This window comes from Ictidomys tridecemlineatus, chromosome 8 (genome assembly GCF_052094955.1).
Source record: "Ictidomys tridecemlineatus isolate mIctTri1 chromosome 8, mIctTri1.hap1, whole genome shotgun sequence".
Classification (NCBI taxonomy): Eukaryota; Metazoa; Chordata; class Mammalia; order Rodentia; family Sciuridae; genus Ictidomys; species Ictidomys tridecemlineatus.
In genome coordinates, this window is record NC_135484.1 from 17,694,865 (window position 1) to 17,716,929 (window position 22,065).

General features: G+C 38.8%; 1 pseudogene; it reads right to left on the reverse strand.

The window, feature by feature from the left end:
* Positions 1–5,965: 5,965 nt before the first annotated feature.
* LOC110597765 (elongation factor 1-gamma pseudogene) lies at positions 5,966–21,665 on the reverse strand (annotated as a pseudogene).
* Positions 21,666–22,065: the final 400 nt, after the last annotated feature.

Sequence of the window (22,065 nt, forward strand, 5' to 3'; positions counted from 1 at the left end):
TTTGCAGAGAGGGCACTGATAGGCACGTGCCATCTGCCATGTTGGAGCTCACAGGCCGTGCAGGGTGAAAGATATGTGTGAACACATAAATCCTGTCATGCAAGGTATCAAGTGCTGTTCCAGAGAAGAGCACAGTCAGCTGCAGGAGCACTCAGGACTAAGCACTTGAATTTGCTTGGAGCTGCTAGGAAAGATTCACAAAACACTTAGTGCTCCTGACTGTCTGCTTATACAACTCAAAAAGGCACAAGTTTCCAGGTTTAAATAGGATTAGATGTTTGAAATCAGGGCTTCCTCGTACTTCTTAACAGTTAAACTGAGAGAAAAAGGATCGTTTTAGGGGAGAACATCAATCAAGAGTTTTACCAAGTAGATTTACTGCCCCCTGTGCATAACAATCTGTCCTTTTGGTGACTCTTATTTAGGGATAAGCATGAAGTAAAATGTGATGGATGTAAATGTGTTCAATCTGCAGATGCATCTTCATATTTGTTGGTTTCATCTCTCCGCAATATAAGTCAAGGCTCATTCCAATCAACATATTTCAATGTAAATAATAGCATAGTGAAAGGATTTATAATACTCAGCCAATGGGTTGCTCATGCCAAATAATACAGGTAGTTTTAAATTCCTGTACCAGAAGTCAACAGGCAGGCCCTTGGGGTTTGCTGCAGTGAGATTTGGCCTGGATTTGTAATCACCACCCACATGTTACAGCTTACCATTTGTTTTATTCATGGGGCAGCATTGATTAATTCCTAGCCTAAAGTGGGGGATGACAGGACATACATATTATATCTGAAGTTTGTATCTAAAGCAAAGGCAATAACTTTTAAATTAATTACTATAGGATGTCGGAGCACTTTTAAAATTTAATGCATAATAGCAATCATTAGCAAAGTACCACAGATATTTCATGAAATAAAGAAAACATGTGTTCAAGTACGCCATAAGTAGCTAGAAGTCAATCTCTTTCAATTATTTTACTTATTCTGGAAACATAATCATCACATCCTAACCCGGGGATAAGAGAGACAGGTAACTTTAATAATATAATTTATATTATACAAATTTAATTAAGCAAAATTTAACTAAGAGAAACCCTTTGACTTCCTGCACTCCTAGTGTTCCTTCTTGTCCCAATGCCATTCTCTCCAGGATGTGTTCTGCAAAGCATGCTGGTAGAATTTTGTAGGAGCCAAGGTGCTAGGTGCACATTTAAAAAATTTTATTTTTATTAATTCATTTTAATTATACTGGGTAACGGGTTTCATTGTGGCATATTTATACATGCAAATAACATTCTCTGATCACAGCACTCCCCATTACCTGTTTTTACCCCTCTCTCTGTCCCTGATCTACTGTCCCTTCTCTAATAGGTCTCCCTGTTACTTTCATGTAATATTTTTCTGTCCCTTCTCTAGTAGGTCTCCATGTTACTTTCATATAATCTTTTTACTCCTAAATTCCACATTTGTGGGAAAATATCCAATCCTTGATTTTCTGAGTCTAGTTTGATTAATACTATGATCTCCAGTCCATCCATTTTCCTGAAAATGACACAATTTTGTTCTTCTTTGTGGCTGAGTAGTATTCCATTGTGTGTATTAATATATATTTTAAAATCCATTCATCTGTTGATGTCACCTAGGCTGGTTCCATACTTGGCTATTATGAATTGTGTTGTAATGAACATGGGCATGCAGATAATTCTGTAGTATGCTGACTTTAATTGTGTCTTGGGTATCTACCCAGAAGTAGTACAGGCGGATCATATGGTAGGTCTATTTTTATGTTTTTGAGGAACCTCCATAGAAATTTCTATAGTGGCTATACTAGTTGACATTGTGACCAGTTGTGTCTGAGTTCCTATCCTCACCAGCATTTACTGTTTCTTGTACCCCTGCTGACAGCCATTCTAACTAGGGTAAGATGGAATCTCAATGTAGTTTTTTAGCTTTCCCTGGTGGCTGAAGATGTTGAATACTTTTTCATATAATTATGGGACTGTACTTCTTCTTTTGAGACGTGTCTGTTTGGTTCATTTGCCCATTTATTGATTCTTTTTTGGTGTTGGGTTTTTTGAGTTCTTTGTATACTCTGATAGAAATGCTTTGTCAAATGAAGAGAAGGCAAAGATGTCCGTCCGTTCTGTAGGCATGGCCCTACCTTCACTCCTGCCTGGGTTGAGGCCTCAGGAATTCTACCCTGGGCAACGCAACAGCCTCCTCCTTGGACTCCCCACCCACCATCTCCCTCCATGCCCCACTGAAGTCTGCGTCTACACTGCCACATTCGTGATGAAGGTGACATTAACTTTCTAATTGAAATCCCCCGAGTCCACCTGGGTCTGCAGGGTAGGGTGCCAGCCCAGGGGAGAAGACAAGGCTCTTCCCTGCGTGGCACTGGCCTCCTTTCTAAGGGGACCTGCTCCTTTGCTTGATCCTTTATTATGAAACACATTATGCACTTTCATAACAGCCCCCAGAGTCCCCTCCCTGTAAATCCCCCCCTTTCTCTCTCCTAGAATGCCAATCACGTCTTCAGACCAAACCGAAACTGCCGTTTATTGGCCAAATCTGTCAGGGTTTTCCTAACTTATCCCTTGGGCATAATTATTTTCTTCCTCTCAGTGCATGGAGCTTCTTATGCCTCCATTGTTCCTGCTCAGCATAGAATAAAAGTATAATTCTTCATCAGTCTCCTCCCCCAAGTTGATGCCTTTCCAGCAGGAATTGTGTCTTACTCAGTTTTCAGTTCTTAGGGCTCATCTGAAACATGTCAGGTGCTTAATGCATTTTTTATGAATGAATGAAGTTCAGCCTACTATTTCTTTCCTATTAGAAGGTGTTTTTTTTTTATTCCCCTTCTATTTTTGGATTGTTATTCTAGGTAGGGAATAAAGTGAGAAAACCCATCTTATCAAATATGAATCTTATAAGACTACAGATTGTCAACACAGAAAGGGACAACGGGAACACTGGGATAGAATAGAGCCCAGAAAGAGAGTCAGCTGCAAACCCACATTGGGACATTTCTGCCTCTGTAATCTGTGGGAAAATAACGGGCTTTTCTATAAATGGTACAGAGATTGTGGTCTATCTGTTCAGGGAACAAAATGAAATTGGACGTACATATCTCACCATAAACACTATTTAATTCCAGTCAAATTATGTATTTAAACATGAAAAGCACTAATTATTAGTATAAGATTTTTAAAGGAAAATATCTTAATGACCACAAGATCAAGAGGGATTTATTCAATAAGAAATAAAAGGCAAACAACCTAAAGGAAAAAAAAAACAATCACAAAAGGCTACCTTAAAATTCAGAAAGTTTTTTCATGAACTGTTAGCATAAAGAAAGTGAAAAGACAAAGGATGAACTTGAGAAAGAAATTTTCTAACACATGCAACTAGGATTCCAATATGCTACTTGAAACACTGTTTTCAAACATAAGCAGGCAACAAAAGATCTTCAGTCTTTGGTGAAAGCATTAATTGTGAAAGGCAAAGATCAATACAACAAAAAAAGAATGAAACTTAGAGTGAGCAGAGAATAGGCCAGAAAAAGAAAATTATGAAAATAATTACATCTTTAGATATGTGAAGAACTGCATCTATTAAATAAGAACAAAATGATATAAAAATATTCAATGAACAAAGAAGTTCTTAGGAAAAATAAAAGCTTTAGGGCAGAAATGAAAAGCTTGATCAAAATATAAGAAGACAGAGTTGAAGAAATTTCCCAGAAAACAGATTATAATGAAACAGTTGAAGGAAAATTCTTTATAACTGAACAACATGATTTTCCAGATTGAAAATCTCACTCAATACTCAGAGAAATATAAAAACAGCCCTTTTTTGGAAGGGCATATTGTCATGAAATTTCAGATCATTTGTAAAAGATTTTACAAGCTTGCCGAGAGAAAGTTTTAATACAAAGAATTAAGACACACACAGGCATTGGGCTTTTAAATACTAAGATTAGGCATTGGGCTTTTAAATACCAAGATTGGAAATAGAAGATATTTCCAAAACTCCCAGGGAAATTGATTTCCAAAATAGAACTCTATAATAAGCCAATAAACACACTGTTAGACGTTCATGCATCAAAATTTTTATCATTTATACCCTTTCTTACAAAGCTTCTTGTGCATGTGCTCCACAAAAACAAGGGTGTAAAGCAAGAGAAGGAAAGATCTGGGACTAAGGAATTGGGAGACTTGAGCAACAGAGACCCAAAGGGCTTCCCTAGAACAACATGAAGAGAGATTCCTAATGCACCTGTTGGAACAGGCTACAGAACTTCAAGGAGAGATGGAAATAATAGATAATCTGATACATTAGAACATTTTGAAAGGAGATTTATATGACTGGGGGAAATTTGGGACTGATATTTGGAACTGGAATAATAAAAAAGTTTACTATTAATTTTAGGAAAAATCCAACATTGCACAGGGGAAAAAAAAAAAGGAATCATAGTACACCACCTAGCTAGGCTGTGAATGGTGTTTGCATAGTCAAATTACGTAAGCTCCAACTAATGGTCTAACCACAATATGATCTGACTACTGGGGGGATTGGGGAGATAGAAAGCATGTGTATGTGGAGAGAAGGGGTGCATATCATAGAGTTAAATTTTCATATTTTAAAGTTGGAAGAAAATAGGTATTTTCCAAATCTGAAAAAGCCAATTAGTAACAAAATAAGCATGCTATGCAATGATATATAGGGGAGTTTTTAAAAATTTCATTAAGAGAGTTTAATTGTCTCCAGGGAACATAAAATTAGGCATGGGTGTTGGGGTGGGAATGGATATTTTTATATAAAGATTTAGAGTGTCATTTGCCTCTTTATATGTTTGTGTAACCTAGATAAAAATAACAACTAAATTTAACTAAACAAAAACATAAAATTATGGCATTTGCCAGTAAATAGTTGGAGTTGGAGAATATCATGCTAAGTGAAATAAGGCAATCCCACAAAACCAAAGGCCAAATGTTTTCTCTAATATGTGGATACTAATTCACAATAAGGCTGGGGGCACTAGGGAAGAATAGCTGACCTTAGATTAGGTAGAGGGAAGTGATGGAAGGGGAGGGGAGGGGATGTGGGGATAGGAAAGATAGTAGAATGAAACAGACATTATTATTGTATATTTATATGTGACTGCATGACCAAAATAATTCTGCAACATGTATACTTAGAAAAATGAGAAGTTATATCCCATCTATGTATGATATATATCAAAGTACATAAATGCATTCTACTGTCAGGTATAACTAATTAAAACAAATAAAAAATTTAAAAAACATATACAGGATACTGTAAAAAAAGTATTAAAAAGTATTAAAAAGTATTAAACCAAACAGTATATTGTTTAGGGATGAGTGTGTGTGTGTGTGTGTGTGTGTGTGTGTGTGTATGGGTGTCCATGAAAAACCATTAAGGAAATGATAAAATGATTGATAAAGTGGATGGAGTCTTTAAAAGCATGCATGCGGGCTTGTACACACAAACACACACTCACCAAAAGCAATCAGAATCACAATTAGCTGAGTGGAGTGAGAAGAAAGGAGAAGAGCTGGTGGGGTGGGGCCTGCCTATAATCCCAGATGCTTGGGAGAATGAGACTGAGGACTGTACATTCAAGGTCAGCCTAGGTGACCTTAGTGAGATACTGCCTCAAAATAAAATGTAAACAGCTGGAGGCTGGAAATGAGCTTCATGGTAGAGAACTTCATGTGCAAGGCCCTGGGCTCAATCCCCAGTGCTGGGGGGAGAGAGAGAGAGGGGGGGGGGAGGGAGGGAGGGAGGGGGAGGGAGAGAGAGAGAGAGAGAGAGAGAGAGAAGATACTTTCGGGTGACCTCAGTAGTACTAGTAGTGTTCTATCTATGTTTCCTTTCCTTTAAAGACTTCATCTCTGGAGGTTTGGTAGGTGCAGGCAGCTAGGCAATGGGGAGATGCTCACTTGAAGGTCTTGCCCTGGGTGAAGCTGTGCCCGTGTGCTGGAAGCAACCCCCACCCGGCCCCAACCAGAGGACTCTCAAACCTGCGCCCGAGCCTCCTGGCGGCCAGGGTCCAGTTTCCGCCTTGTATATGTCTCATGTTCACCTGTCAATCTGGACTCAGCAGAAAGGCAAGCTGATGGCCTCGGAAGATTTGCACTCCAGAAATGAAGCTGCTGTGGCTTGTTCCCTAGAGGCTGGTGGCAGAGGTGTTGTGCCTCAGTCTGTCCCGTCACTGAAACATCTCAGCCACGAGGTTGCCGCTCAGGAAGGTCTGGGTGAGCTCTCAGGAAGCAGCCAGCTGTCCTTAACACAGTGCTCCCCAAACTATGGCAGAGCCCTTGTCGGAGTACCTGAGCTTAGGTTCATCCAACACACAGGTGCCTTTGGGCAGGTAAGGGAAGGGCACCCTGGCCTTGGGCTCAGAACCAGTGGCCACTCAGATTTTACCATCTCCTCTTCAGGAACTGACCCATCTGCCTTATCCTGCTCTTTCTGCCTGGCCTGAGGCTTCTGCTTCTCTTCCCAGGAAGCCTTCCCCCGCTTCCATAGATGGTCCTTTTAAGGTCAACTGTCTGCAAACTCCTTCGTCATCTTCTCACACATTTCATCTCCCCTAAGACAGCCCTGAACTGGGGCTAGATGATGCAGGTGAGGAACAGATGGCTGGTATTGGGAAAGGCCTGGCAGAAAGAAGGCTTGAAGACCCATTTAGAGTGTCACAACAGGGTGCAAACAACTGCGATGTCAACCAGGGTCACCAGAGTCTCAAGTGAGCACCTGGAAGCCCCAGAATGTGCCTCCCCCTTTGCATTCTCGGTGCATTGCGTGTGGCAATGCCTGAAGCTCCAGGCAGGGAGCACTCAGCATGGCCTCACCCCCCACACCACCGGGCTGTTGCCCCTGAGCCCTGCTCTGCAGCTCCTCCTGGCTCTCTTGCTAGGCCTGGCATGGCTCTCCATCACCACCTCAAATGCCAGAAACTTGCCGGCAGGAAATTTGTGGAGAAATTCAAGGGTGCGATTGGATTAGCCAAAGTGGAAGTGGGTGGTGTGGAGAGCACATGGACTTGAGCCACATATTCTGATATGTGTCCAGGGTCCCAGCCACCATGGTGATTCCGCAGAGAACGAGGGTGGGGCTCTCAATGCTATGATGTTGTTTTTCTTAGGATGAATAACAAATTTCTGGGTTTCTTTTTGTGTTCATATATACATATATCTTTAATACACACAGACTAGTTAAATGTATTTCTGGGGTATACGGTGACATTTCAATACATGTATACAATGTGTAATGATCAGATTAGGGTATTTGATATATCCATCCCCTCAAACATTTATCATTTATTTTTGTAATCCCCTCTACTACCTACTTTGAGATATATGATTAATTCTGGTGCACAATAGTTAACCTACTACGGTATAAAACATTACAAGTTTTTCCTCCTCTAAAGCTGCATGCCCACACCCAAGAACCATCTTCCCTCTATCTCTCCTCTTCCACTGCTCTATTTTTTAAATTCTGAGATCAACTTTTTAGTTTCCACACATAATAAGGGAGAACATATTATATGTTTTCTTCTGTGTTGACTTAACTTACTTAATGGTTTCTGGTAATGTTGCTGTATATGGCAGAACTTCATTCTTTTAAATGGCTGAATAACATTCCATTGTCTATATATGCCATACTTTTTTTTTATCCATTCGTCTGTCAAATGATACCTGGGTTGATTCCATATCTTGACTATGTGAATAGTGGTACAATAAACATTTAAGTGCAGATATCTTTTCATCATACTGATTTATTTCCTTTGAATATACCCAGTAGTGGGATTGCTGGTTTATATAGTTCTTTTTTTTTTTTTTTTTTTTTTTAGGAACCTCCATACTGTCTTCTACAACAGCTATGTTGATTTACATTCTCCCCAACAGTTCATGACAGTCCCTTTCACATCTTTTTCAGAATTTATTTTTTGTCTTTTTGAGGATAGCCATTCTAACTGGGGTGAGGTGATATTTCCTCATGATTTTGATTTGCACCTCCCTGATGCTTAGTGATACTGAGTATTTTTTCATATATCTGTGGGCCATTTGTACATTTGCTTTTGAAATGAGTTCATTCAGGTCATTTGCCTATTTTAAAATCTAAGTATTTGGTTTTTGTGTTGTTGATTTGTCTGAGTACCTTACGTATTCTGGATATTAATCCTTTGTTGGGTGATTCATTTACCAAGATTCTCTTTCATTCTGTAGGCTGTCTATTCAACTTGTGATTATTTCCTTTGCTGTGCAAAAGTTATTCTGCTTTATAACTTGACCATACACATAAATTTCATATCTCAAGCATATGTATGTACATTTATATGTAACAAACATTGTATATAGACAAAAATGGTGCCTTTAATGAAAATGTATTGAATATTGGTTGCTTTTATCTATAGCTTGAGTTCAACCATTAGCAATAAATTTAGAAAGTTCATTGAGATAATCATCATATGAAAAGTGCATCACAAGGTAGACTTATTCTAAGTTGACTGACATCAAGCACTTTACTACATGGGGATTCCCCCTACTGTGGTTAAAAATATTGTAATTAATAAAACAAGATTCTCAATTTGTCTTCCTTTGAATAAACTGGAGAATGCCATTGTTGATGTTTATGGCTTCTGTCTTTTTGAGATTCTACTTGAGATTAATTGCAGCCAGTCCCACGCCTTCACCTAGCTGCTTTTATGTTAACTTGAGCAACTCTAGTACCATTAGCACCCAGTGCTATTAGCAGTTATAGAACCTCCACGACTACTCATGCTGAACTCCCGTGTAATAACAATGAGGTAGGCTATTAAGAGAAATTCATCTTCTGGAGCACCACCGAAAAACACTTCTAAGGTTTCCCCAAGTGACATAAAATGCTCCAAAAGTTATAACAAGGGAACATCCAATCTTCCCGAATGGCTCTAGTTGTCAGCTGCTTTATTTTCAACACCAGTCATTGGAAAGTAATGTACTTTTATTGAAGTTTGAAACTGTACTTACTGGTACTCATTTGCACAACCAGAGAGGTATTTATTTGGAATGACATTGAATTGAGTTTTTCGATATTTCTGATTTACATCTTCTCTTTGGAGAGCACATCTTTGACACAGCAAGAGTCAAAAACATGTATTTGAAATCTGCTGATGGCCATTTGGTTTCAGGGCTTTATTTGGCAAAGGTCCTGCCAGGATCTATGTTAGGATGCCATATCTAACTAGACTGCATCTTTGCACTTAACATTTGGGGATTTTTAAACATTAAAAAATAAAAACTTAATCTGTTGCAAGTCACATGCAATATATTTATAGTCCTAAAAATATTTGTTGATTTTATCTCTGACACGAATATCTCAAACAAGTTATTTTCCTACTCACGAACACAAAGGGGTGGGACAACCAAAGCAGCTGTCAGATTTAGAATGCTATTGTTGCCTTCAATTATATCCCCTTGCTAGACATTCTGGCCATGCACCTGTTTCCTTTCTTTTTCCTTTCCCTTTTTATTTTATTTTTTAGCAGAGAGCTACTCTTCCCCCTCCCCCTTCTGTTAGAGGAAAGGCAGGAGGGGGAAAGGAACTATAATTTAGCTGAAGGTCAACTGGCGCCCCCTGCTAATGGCTCGCTCTCCTCCCTTCACTGATTGCCTGAGAATAGGAAATCAGCCCCAATCTATTGTTGTGATCAAGGCGCAAAAGCTCTAATGCTGGTGAGTGAGCATGTGCTACTTACTGCCTTTCTCCATTGAAGGAAAATAATTACCATGTTTTACTGACACACTTCAGAGCAAATACCTTCTTCAGAACTCATCAGTCTGAGGGACGGTCAGTGGTAGGTAGCCCAGCGAAGCTGGACACCCTTGATGAGAATAGGCTGCTGCCAGAGCCTGTCCTAAGGCCTCTTTCCCCTCCTTCTCTCTCATCTCCCTGATTCAAGGTGATAATCAAAACTATGGGTGAAAGGCGAGGGTCTGAATGTATCTGCACCAAGATAACCTGCAGCTGACACTGCTCCTAAGAATGATGGGCGATGGTGACCTCGTTCTAAGAATGGCAGCATCAGTGATGGGCAGAGAAAAAAGCAACCCCTTGAGCCTGATGGTCCCCGAGCTTGGCACCCGATAGACCCACGTCTGTCCTTCCAGACAGGATGTGCACAAAGTTACCCAGGGCACAGGCAGGAAGCGAGCCAGGGGAAACTCCCTTGGTAGGGTGCATCCTGCTTGCACAGACGCCTGCCTTCCCGAGGCTCCAGAGGAAATGAGTCAAGAGAGTGATGATAATGAAAAGGAAAAAAAAAATGCCCTCCCACTTTCCAAAGTGCTTACCCACGGGTAACCTCATCTTTTAATTGACCCTTACCTCGGGGACACAGCAGATGAATAATGAAGAAACAGGTTTTCTGAGAGGGGAAGGTGATGTGTGAGGTCGCACGAAGGTCAGGGTTAGGAGCTGACTCAGCTCCCACCTCCGCTTGGAAGACGGGGACGTTCCCTGCTGAATGTTTTTGTGTTCCACACTTGAAACCATCAGCCCCAGATGAGATAGTGGTCTATGGGCATCCTTGAAAAGTTTTTCCCTGATTGAGAACCAATATGGTAAGTAATGCCTTCTTAGAGCTGCCAAGAAAAAATATTAATGACTACCACCCGCGACAAGCTGCTGTGAGTTTTTGTGCTTCTATAGTATCCTGGGAGTCACAGTCTTTTTATATTTTTAAATCTGTCATTTACTTTTAAAGAGATACTTGATTAGTATCCAGTGTTTTAGTCTTTCTTTTTCATTTATTAAATGACATTAGTCAAGTTTACCTTACTTGTAAATTGGGTAACAAGCTAGTAAAGCATATTTATAGCTTTAAAAAAAAAAGGAAGACCACAAAATCTCTTTCAATTAAAAATGCAGATACAATATAAATTAAGTTCTGTATTAGGACTACTTAGGAAACAATGTATTCAGTAAGACAAATACTGATAATTGCAGATGAGTGATTTGGAAGATCATTCAATTTTTTGTACATCATCAGTAACAGATTAGAGGAGAATGTGTTAAACCATGTAGCCTTAGTCTAAAGTTTGTACCTAGCACAGTGTTTGGCTCAAATAAACTATTCAATCAATTTGTGGCTCTGATAGCTTGATTTAACGTTTCACAACATATACCTATATCAAAAAATCAAATGAATGACCACAAATATATATATTTTTTGTCAATTATACCTTAAATATATATGTGGAATACCATTAACTAAATTTGTTGAATTTTTAAAGGACTACCATTAATAATCTCATGATAGCCTTAAAAAGAATCTTTAAAGTCTTTGTCAAAATAAATAATATTCATTCTCTGTGTGTGTATATATAAATATAAATATACACACACACACACTTATACATATATACATATTTATTTATTTATTTATTTTTGAATCTCTGGGCGTGAAGTAAAAAATACTGAGACTGCTTAATTGAGATAAAATTGTTATATCTTTAGGCAGGTTGGATTTAATTTTAGGAGAAATTTCTCTTTGTAGACTTTATTCCTATAGCACACTCCTCTGCTTTTGTTTTCTTTTTCTTCTGTTCCTACACTGATTTTGAAAACCAATAACCCTCTTTCCTACATAAAAACAGAACAAAACAAAGACTCCATTGCGCCCCCTTGTGGTATGTATTTGTTTCCCCACAATTCGGACCCAAATTCTACCTTCATTTTTCCTTGAAACGTGGAGTTGAATATTAGTATATTCAAAATAAAAAGAATATTCAGAGAAAACTTTAATTAATTAGCTCCTATTTTCCACCACTAATCCAATCTCAATCTACTCATAGAGCTCCAAAAGATTTTTTTTAAATGCATTGAGTAATTATTCAGACTGCTTTAATGGTGGTTTATAGCACAGGAAAATTAATCATTTTTCTAGACTTATAACTAAGTTACACTATTTCAGGCCCTAGGAAAGAATCAAACATAATCTCATTAGATCTATACAATACAATTTTATAAGACATTCTTTCTTGTAGACACCAGGCCAGCCCACAAATATCACAAACTGTAAAATATGTTCATTTTTATTCTGATGTGATATTCCATATTATAGACTATTTTGTTACTTTAGATTTGTTGCTCCCAGTAGTGGTATTATCCAGTTGATTTGATTTTCCTTTTGTTCTTATAGCCCCAAATGGACTATAAATACAATACAATCAGCCTATCATATGAATGAGAAATATTCCACAAGTTTATATACAATGTAGTCACTTGGAACTTAAAATACATTTTTCACACAGAAACAACTTAAGAAATGATAATTGATTTCCAAGAATAACCCCTAAAATCAATTTAACTCATATTGAACCTGAAATATTTTAGTAATAATACTATTTCTACTACAAATGGCCACCATTTATAAAATTATTTGCTTGAAAAATTACATTCTTAGTTTTAGGACAACTAGAAACATGCTTCCACTCCTTCAGAGTGGTACAAAGACCATCTAGCTCTGACGGGGGACTGCAGGGTGTCTGTCTGAGTGACCAAGCACATGGTCCTTGGGTACAGGCATATTCACAGGGGAGGGGGGACAAGGAGAAGTTATGACCTTTCCCTAAGTCACTACCCCTGTCTCTGTCCAATCACGTAGAAGAATTCTCAGTATAAAATTATTTTTCACTTGGGAACACATAAATACTCCTATGGAAATATGCGATTATGCTTTCTGGACTCTCAATAGGTAAGAGGTGCAAAAGGAATTATGGGCTGTCCTTCACTGACTCACTCACCAGTGGACCTTTTTTGATCCCTTCGATGTTAACTAGTCTGTCAGGTGCTGGGGACACGGAGGGTACAGAGATGAATAAGAAACAGTCCCTGCCCATGGGGCTTACATTCTATTCAGGAGTGACAGACATCTAAATAGAGATTTAATATAGAATACAGTAAACATGATAGAAAACACAGGTGGCATGGTACACAACTTCATGGAGGCTTAAAGTCTAGCTGGGGATACATAATAAGTGCCATCGGAAAAATTTTAAATCAGAATTAAAACCATACTATCTCAGATGCCACAAAAGAAAGTAGCAAGAGGCATATGGGTGGTATGCACCGTTTCTTGACTCTGGATCTCTCTTTTCCAGAGAATATTCTCTCACCTGTCTCAGAACACAACTCTGACATGGAAGGCAACCTGAGGATATTCTGGTGTAGAAAATAAGTAGTATAAACTCAAGAGAGGGAGGAACTTAGTGAAGTTGTGCTACGTTAACGTATGTGTTTATTCTTGCTCCATGTCTAAATCTCTCCAAAAAGGTAATAAAAATGCTGTAAGTACACAGGACTAAGAAAGATTGAGAATATACAGAAGAGATGCTGATTAAATTCTGGAACATAGAAGCTGAAGCTGAAGGCTTTCAGTGGAGGTCCAGTTGAAACTGATTTGCACCCCAGAACCCCAGAAACAGGTACTCACTAGAGGTAACTGGAGGTAAAATTAAATGTTTTTGTAGAAGCTGTAGTGGGGCCTCCAGCCCGTGAAGCCAGGCACCTCCCCTTCACCTCCCAGCAGAAGCCGGCTGAGGTAGTGGAGAGGATGAATCCCAGAGGCCCTGGTGGTTTCTCAGAACACTGTTACCTGGGCTATGTCTTCCAGGCAGACCCTTCTGGAAAATTCATCCCGAGATGTGAATTTTCTCTGGATACTGATCAGCAAAAGAGGAGGCTACGTGAGGGAACCTGATTAATATGTGGGGTCTTCTAAGCAATGCCCAGGTCTTTTGGCCAGATCCAAGATTTATTTGTCCAAAAAAAAGCTTCTGATCAGAATTCTCATACTTTATTCTGGCAAGGATTATGGGGTTTATGAGAAAAACCCAGAACGTAAGATGAAACTTCAAGGAAATAGATTAATTCAGGGAACAGAAAAAGATTCCAGAACATGTGCCGTGAATCAACATCCTCATGACGTTAGAAAAGCATCCATTAAAAAATAAATGAATAAAGAAGAGGAAAGAAAGAATAAAAGAGTAAATAGAAAAAAAAAGCTCTCAGAATCTAGTTTGTTTAAATTGATTTTGAATGATATTTTAATCACCATTGTTCATGAATTTATTGATTCCCAAAAATGAAAAGTTATCTGGAAAAAATATTCATGCTTGTTTAAGCCATTGTTAGCCGAGTATTAGCTAAGTGCAGTTGTAACCGACACACCTATACTGACTTGACCTGCAACAGGACTGCATTCCCAGACGGTAGTTCACCCCATGGCCAACTTTCCTACGTCAATAGAGGGCACCAAGATAAACAAAACCCAGTAAGGCTGGACTAGTTGTCAAAGACCTTGTCCTACTGCCGGGGCTGGGAGTGTGCTTTCCCTATCCAAGAGGATATTATATATGCCATGGGCTAAAAACCACTATTATTTCTTCTCTTTTTTTCAAATAAATGTTTCAATAACAAAGAAAGAAAAAGAAAGAAAGAAAGAAAGAAAGAGAAAGAGAAGCACTCTTAGGGATTAAAAAAGAAATTGAAGAACTATTAATAAATTTTAAAAACACTTTGATAGAAAAGTTGGAAGACAAGATGTAGTATATCTTCCAGAAAATAAAAAAAAAGATAAAAAGCTAAAGAGATGAAAAATAGGGAAGAAGAGATAAGAAAATTATGGTACTATACATCAAATTTGTATCTAACTAACAGAGCTTTCAAAAAGCCAGATAAAGGAGAGAGAAGGAATTTATCTCATAAATAATCATCTATGAAAAATTCCAAGAATTTATGAAGAATAGGAACCTTCAGATTAAAAGGGTCTACAAGTTATCCAACACAGTAAATTTAAAAAGAACCACACCAAAGCATATTATTGTAAAGTTTTAAGTCTTAGAGAGCACTTCCTGGAAACTTTAGAAGAGAAGAGGGAAGATATATCATATACAAGGAACTGAGGCTCAGAATGGCCTTGAAAAACAGTATCACTACAAAACTTGAAAAAATAGAGTAGGAACTTCAATGACTCTTAGAGAAAGTGATTTGTTATTGAGAATCTAATATTGGTTAAGTGTTATCATAAAAAAATCATACTTAGATGGAAAAAAGTAATTAAAAATTCACCACCTATGTAACCATTCTTAGAAAGCTACTGGAGAATATGCTCCATCAAAGTGAGAGGGTAAATCAAGGAAGAGAAAGATAGGGGATCTGGGAAACAGAACTTTGGCAAAGGAGAGACAAGGAAATTCCCAGAGTGATCACAATGATAACTTCCAGAATGAACATTGTAGATTCAAATTAAAGAGGAAGTAATTAAAGAAGAAATGCTTCCAGAGAAAAATGTGGAAGCTATGTGATTATCTGATGATCTGACCACATTAGGAAGAATTTTTGCAGTTCTTTTTGGAAAAGTTAGGATTGAATTAGTGATGAGTACAAAGAAAATTAAGCAAATAAACATGCAAAGTTAAGAGACCGACACAATTATTAACTCCAGGGAAAACAAAGCCATTTGAACAGAAATAAAATTATAGTAAATGACATGCTTCAACTGTAAATATTACTTACCTAATTATAGCATGTGACAATATAATATTATTATAAGTAAAAACTAATGAAATTTCATTGGAAATTTTACAAGAAGTAGTGTGTGAGGATGAGATTGGGTCCTAACTAAGTCAGTAAATAATGCCTGTAATTAATAAATATATATCCAGTTAAACATATTATGTTCTCATATGTGAGTAAACACCCAAAAGAGGTGAATGTGGTTCTCTGAAGAGTAGGAAATTAAGATGAGGAAAGACAAGGGTAGCAAATACTTGGTTTTCTTTATCAAGCTTACAGTACTATTGATCTGTGGAAACTACCTACAGATACTCCTCTGTTAAATACAAAAACTAAACGAAAAAACCAACATGTTAGCAAACTGGAAAATGCTCATGGCATAAAATGCAGACAACACCATCGTGTCCATTCTATGAATACTAACTAAAGAAATGGAACATTTAAGCATAAACATGATTTTTATCTATGGGGCCACTTAAAAGGGACAGTTTGGTGCCACTAGCAATGAGCTGTCCTTTGAAACTACTGCGAGTTAACAGGAACCTCTTTGAAAAACATTCTACCACATCACACTTTTATCAAATGCTGGCAAGAGAATCAGATCCTATTAGTATTGTATTTAATAATTCATAATATAAATGCTCAATGCTATAAATTTAACATTGGATCATATAATCTCTATCTTATTGCCAGCTTTGAGTAAAGTAAAAAAAAAAATTCTTAAAGGGCTCTACAAAATACAAATTGATTTTTATAAGAGAAGGACTAAAATAAGTTAAATGTAGACATTTCTACTGTTTTGATTTTCCAAATGGTTTCATGCTATTAGTCTTTTTAAAATGCATCTTGAGAATAGTGAGTCTCTCAGGTTAGCACTTGTCTGATCCACAACATCTACACTTTCTTTTTTTTTTCCATTTTAAAAATTAAAAAAAGGAGGCATGAGGAAGGGGAGGGTGGAAGGTCTCTGGTGAGGGGTTGTGGTGAACCACACCAGGGTTGGCGGGGTGGAGACAGAACGCTTCTGACAGTGAGCCCCAGGGGAAAAGCAGAGTTGGGTCTGTTCACATATGGATTGAATGAAGTTTCTGACTAACCCCAAAGGTTTGGCCAGAAATTTGACAAGCCCAATTGTATTTTATTTTACTTTTTTAGTTGTAGATGGCCACAATACCCTCATTTTATTTATTTATTTTTTATGTGGTGCTGAGGGTTGAACCTGGTGCCCTACACAGGCCAGGCAAGCACACTACCCCTGAGCCGCAAACCCAGGCCCAAGTCTAATTTTCTAAAAGTGAAATAAGTTTTTGCTTTTCATTCCAAAATGACACTTTTCATGTCAGCAGAGAAGCTGATTTTGGATTAGGAAGAAACTTAGAAAAAAATTAAAGCTTCATGAAATTTCTAGGAAGGTGAGAAACTCCTAAGGCTACGGTTTCCAAATAATTGTGGTGGTAACTACTGCTATAGTTAAAAGAAAACTTGTGGGACACTCAGGTGTTACACAGTGGGGACTCTGACCTGTTCTGTATGGAATACTTTGTTCTTTGTCCTCATACCAAATCTAAAGATTTATCTTGGTTATGTTTACATTTATTTCTCATAGAGAGAATCAGATGTGATTCCTGTATGTTTGGTCATGAAGAAAATATAGAAAAGAAAATGTAAGTCCCCATTCAGAGATAGTCACTGTTGATGTACTGACGTCCTTTGCTTGTTGATCCCACCTTAGTCTTTCCTCCAGCTATTGACAGAATTATTTATTTTAAGTTGGCGTCATAGAGGACATCCTTTTAACATTAACTCTCATTTACTATGTCACTAGATTTCTCCATATTACTCAATGATTTTCTAAAAATATGATTTTCATCTTCTCTAAAATTTTCAAAAACAGTTCTGAGTTTGTCAAGCATCGTGGATCACTATAAAAACCATCTCCACTCCACAAATGGCTTTCAGAAATATACTTAAAACATGAGAAATTATGCACAGATAGTTTTGCATGGGTAGTTCCAACCTTGAGAGAGAGAGAAGTTCATTTCTATCTGAACTATTTGTATGAATGTAAACCAGATATTATCAGGAAACACATAGTCCAATAACTATGATTTGTTTCACTTAAACAATCAATTAAAAAAAGATAGATAATGGAACTTTATTTTTGTGCAATGCCTGCCCTAGATATATCTTGCCATTATCAGATGCACCTCCCTTGGAAGGACCTTGACAGTATGTTTTCTACTCCTAAATTCATCATTTTTAACTATCCAGTGTCCTTCAACATCTACCTCCTCTCATCTCTCTGGCTACAAACCCCAGAGGCAGTTTAAATCAGGCTTTTTTTTTTTTTTTTTTTTTAATCCAAGAAAAAAGTGGTTCAAACAGACATTTTTTTTTTTTTTTTTCTTTCTAGGCCTGTGGCCTTCATCATCTCCTTTGGCCCCATGCAGAGTGTCACCACCTCTATTACTCTGGCAGCATCCTAGATGGGTTTTGGGTCTCATGTCTCTCCCTATTAATCCCTTTTTAGATCACTGAAAGATTATTAATGATCTTGAATCATGATTTTTATTTCATTTTAATGAAAACATCGGTCGGTCTTAATTTTCTTTTGGCTTTCAAGGTCCTTGAGGTCATGATCCCCAGCCAGGCCCTCCTTGTAGTCACACACTCCCCCTTGTTCTTAGGCCCTTGAGTCTCCCAGGGTAGCCACAGGGCCTTACCATGCTTCCCTTTCTGGAATATTCTTCATCTCCAGCCAGGCCTATTCACTTACCCTTTCCAACTCGGGTTAGGCCTTTCCCTTCTCATTAAATATCCTCCTCTTTCTGCCTTTATCATTCTCATGTTTTAATTCCTGACTCACTGATGATACACACAAGGGATAACACTGAATTTTTCAATCACACTTCTCCTGTGTGCCGCTTTGGGCTCCCCTGCGAGCCGATAAAACCTCTGAAGGCAGGAATTATTTCTGGCCCACAGGACGCTCTCAGAGCTCTGACTGACTGGTGATCACTGCCCCCTGTCCCCCTTGGAAACCTCAGGGAGCTTCCACAACCTTCTTTACTTATTACTTAAGCCAAGCACTGTCAGAGGAGCTTGTCCCTCAGGTGCTTGGTATGTAAACAGGTGCATTTTCGCCCTTTTTCTCTCAGGGTAGCAGAGTAGTTCAATGTAGATGATAAAAGTCACGTGGGTTCAAATTCCAGACTGACCACTGCTTAGTCGTGTGACTTGGTCATGTGACACATAACTTAATCTTTCCTAGCCTCAGTGCCATCATCTATGAGTTGGAAATAATTGTATCAATGTCATAGTTTTATGGTGAAGAGTCATTGGGAAAAATCTATTTAAAAATTTGTGACGATGCCTGGTATACAGTAAGAAGTCAATACATGTCACCAAGTAGAATTCTGTGAAGAAAGTCTAAGCCACTTATATCAAAGGTACTTATGGGGCTTAGGCTTGGTGGCCTGGGCCAGGCTGAGCAGTGAGGTTACAGCTCAGCTCGTGAGTGAGGAAGTCTCTATCCGTAACCTCACCCAGACACCACTGGAGACACCTTAGTGGGACCAGCTATGGCAGAACCTGCTCCCAGTCATTAGAAAGGCTGATCATACACATAAGTCCTGGGTGTGGGTGCCCCTCAGAAAAGTAAGTGAGCACTTGTGAGCTCAGTGTGATGGCAAGACACTGAATGACAAATAGACAAAATGGACAGTGGCCAGGTCACATATAAAGATAGAGCCCTGCACCATGATCTGCAGCAACGAGCCCAGGAAATCAATGTGTTATCTACAATAACCAGCTCTGGAAGGTGGTTTGCTATCTAGAAGTCAATCTTGTGGAAAGCAAGACCATTTTCTCTACCCAAAATCCAGAAATCCAAACAATAACCTCTCTAACAATCAACCCTTTGTGTCCACAATTCAAAGAGCTGACAATTTCCCTTATTTCCATCCTTACATTCTATTTAGGACAATTAGAGACAGCCTGATGCAGATTCCTAGCTAATCACATGGTGTATTAGACAGCTTTCCTTTACTGTAACAAAATACTTGAGATAAATCAACTTAAGAAAAGTCATGGCTCAAGATTCAGTCCATGGTGGTTGACTCTTTGCTTTGGGGCCTGTGCCAAAGCAGTACATCATGGTGGGAGCATGTGGCAGAGGAAGCTGCTTACCTCATGGTAGCTCAGAAGCAAAGAGAGACAAGAAGGGACCAGGTTCTCAATATTCCATTTGAGGCCACACCTGGAAATGACCTAACTTATTCCCTCTATGCTCCAGAGACCTCTTGAAGTTCTGATCAGCTCCTGATAGTGCGATAGTGACCCAGCCTTTAACACACAGGCCTATGAGGAACATTTATTCAAACTACAGTACTCAGGACGTTCCCAAAATTCTAGTTAGTGTCTCCAGCTTCCCCAGGCCAATACCCTCCAATCAGGACATACTTGAAATGTTTCCCATCCCACCTGCTTCTCAGTCTCTGCTAAACGTGAGTGGTATAGCTGATTCCCTGGTTATCATAAGCTCTGAGATATTTAAATAGCTTTGGCCTGTTCTCCTTTGGTCTTCTTTTATTTCCACATTTGAAACAATGTTGTGCTGCCACCAGGGTTTAATCTGAATCTATTTCCAGATTACAGACAAGCACAACCTGTACTGTGCTGCCTTTTCTGAGTGATCCATGCAGGTTCATTCATTTTTTTTTTCTAGAAGACACATCAGCAATTTTCACAAAGTAAGTCACACTATATGTTTCAGTTACATGACCTCCAAAGTGCTGGGTCAGAGGGATCCTTCCCCAGCTTTTTTACAACTCTGAATCAGAAAGTAGGAGCCTGATCGTTCACTTTTCCAGGTAATTCTAACTCAGGCGACGGTGACAATTTCTTGACAAAAGCAGTCTGATTTTGGAATTGATGAAAAATTGCTTCTGCTTTTTAGCATTTGCAAATGGTCATATTTACATCATAAATCCCAGTTAGTTCCTGCCTCTGTGCCTGTCTCAGGAGCAAGTCACTCCAGCCCTCTGTGACTTGCTTCTGTTATGTACCGGAAAACCTTCCAAGTAAACAAAACCCCAAACTCAATCGTTTATAATTGCCTGGGAAAATCAAAGGTACAGAGTGACTAATCACCAACCCCCAAAGACTGTGACACACTCAGTAATCACTTGCCAAGGAGACACAGTAAGAGGAAGAGCTGCTAAGTGAAGGCCACTGGGCCCACGGGTCTGCTCTCAGGTTATAACACAGTCACCTGCGTCCAACCTGTGCTTCAGAATCAAGCTCAGGGGATTTCTTCTTTCCTTCCCATGGGAGGAAATAAACCTCAACAGTAAAGAGCAGCTGTAGCTAGATTTCAGGAGGGGTACCCAGGTCCAGGTCCATCAGATTTTGTCAACAGTTGTCTTCCTCTGAAATCTACTTTAAAATTTTAAATTTTTTATTTCACTTAAAATTTATTTTCAATAGTTTATGTAAATTCTTAACTTATTTTAAATGTAGGTGTTTATGCTAAAATTTGAGGGTGTTGCTTAAGATACAGGAGATGCTGATCTTCCTATCATTCAGCTTTCCTTCACCAGGTGCAAGTGCATTCTCATAATCCCAGCCACTTGGGAGGCTGAGGCAGGAGGATCTCAAGTTTGGGATCAGCCTCGGCAACTTAGAGAGACCCTATCTCAAAAAGATAAAAGGACTAAAGATGTGGTTTGGTGCTAAAGCAGTTCCATCTTGGAACCAAAAATAAAATAAAATATAGCTTTTCTTCAATAAAGTTTTTTCACCATAGGAAAAATTTTCTAGATTTATATGAAACTGGACTATTTTATCTGTACCACACTGGAAAAGGTTTCAAAATATGCAAAGACTCTGAGGCCATGAGAGCTAGTCTGGTGGGAACTGGAAACTGGCAGTCAGTTCCACGTACCTGCGGATGGAGTGCAGGCACCAGGGAAGGCTGCTGGGAACCCTGGGTGGGGTCTGAGATGGAGGCTTTGGAAAAACTTGGATGAACTCTCCATTAAAAATAAATGGAGAGTGGGGCTCCATGGTGCACACCTGTAATCTCAGTGAGTGGGAAAGTTGAGGTAGGAGGATCACAAGTTCAAGACCAACCTCAGCAACTTAGTAAGGCTCTAAGCAACTTAGTGTCTCAAAAAATAAAAGACAGGGAGAGCCTAGGAAGTGGCTCAGGGGTTAAGTGCCCCTGGGTTAAATCCCTAGTACCAAAATTAAATAAATAAATAAACAAACAAATAAATAATAAATAGAAGCAAAGAAATGATAAGTCCATGAGGTGATGGATATGCTAATTAGCCAGATTCAGCTCTTCCAAGGTGCATCTGTGCGTTGGAACAGCACATCACACCCCACAAATATATACAATTGTTCTATGTCCACCGTAGGATAAATAAAAGTAGTGGGTGGCCTCACCCTGTGGAGATGGCCA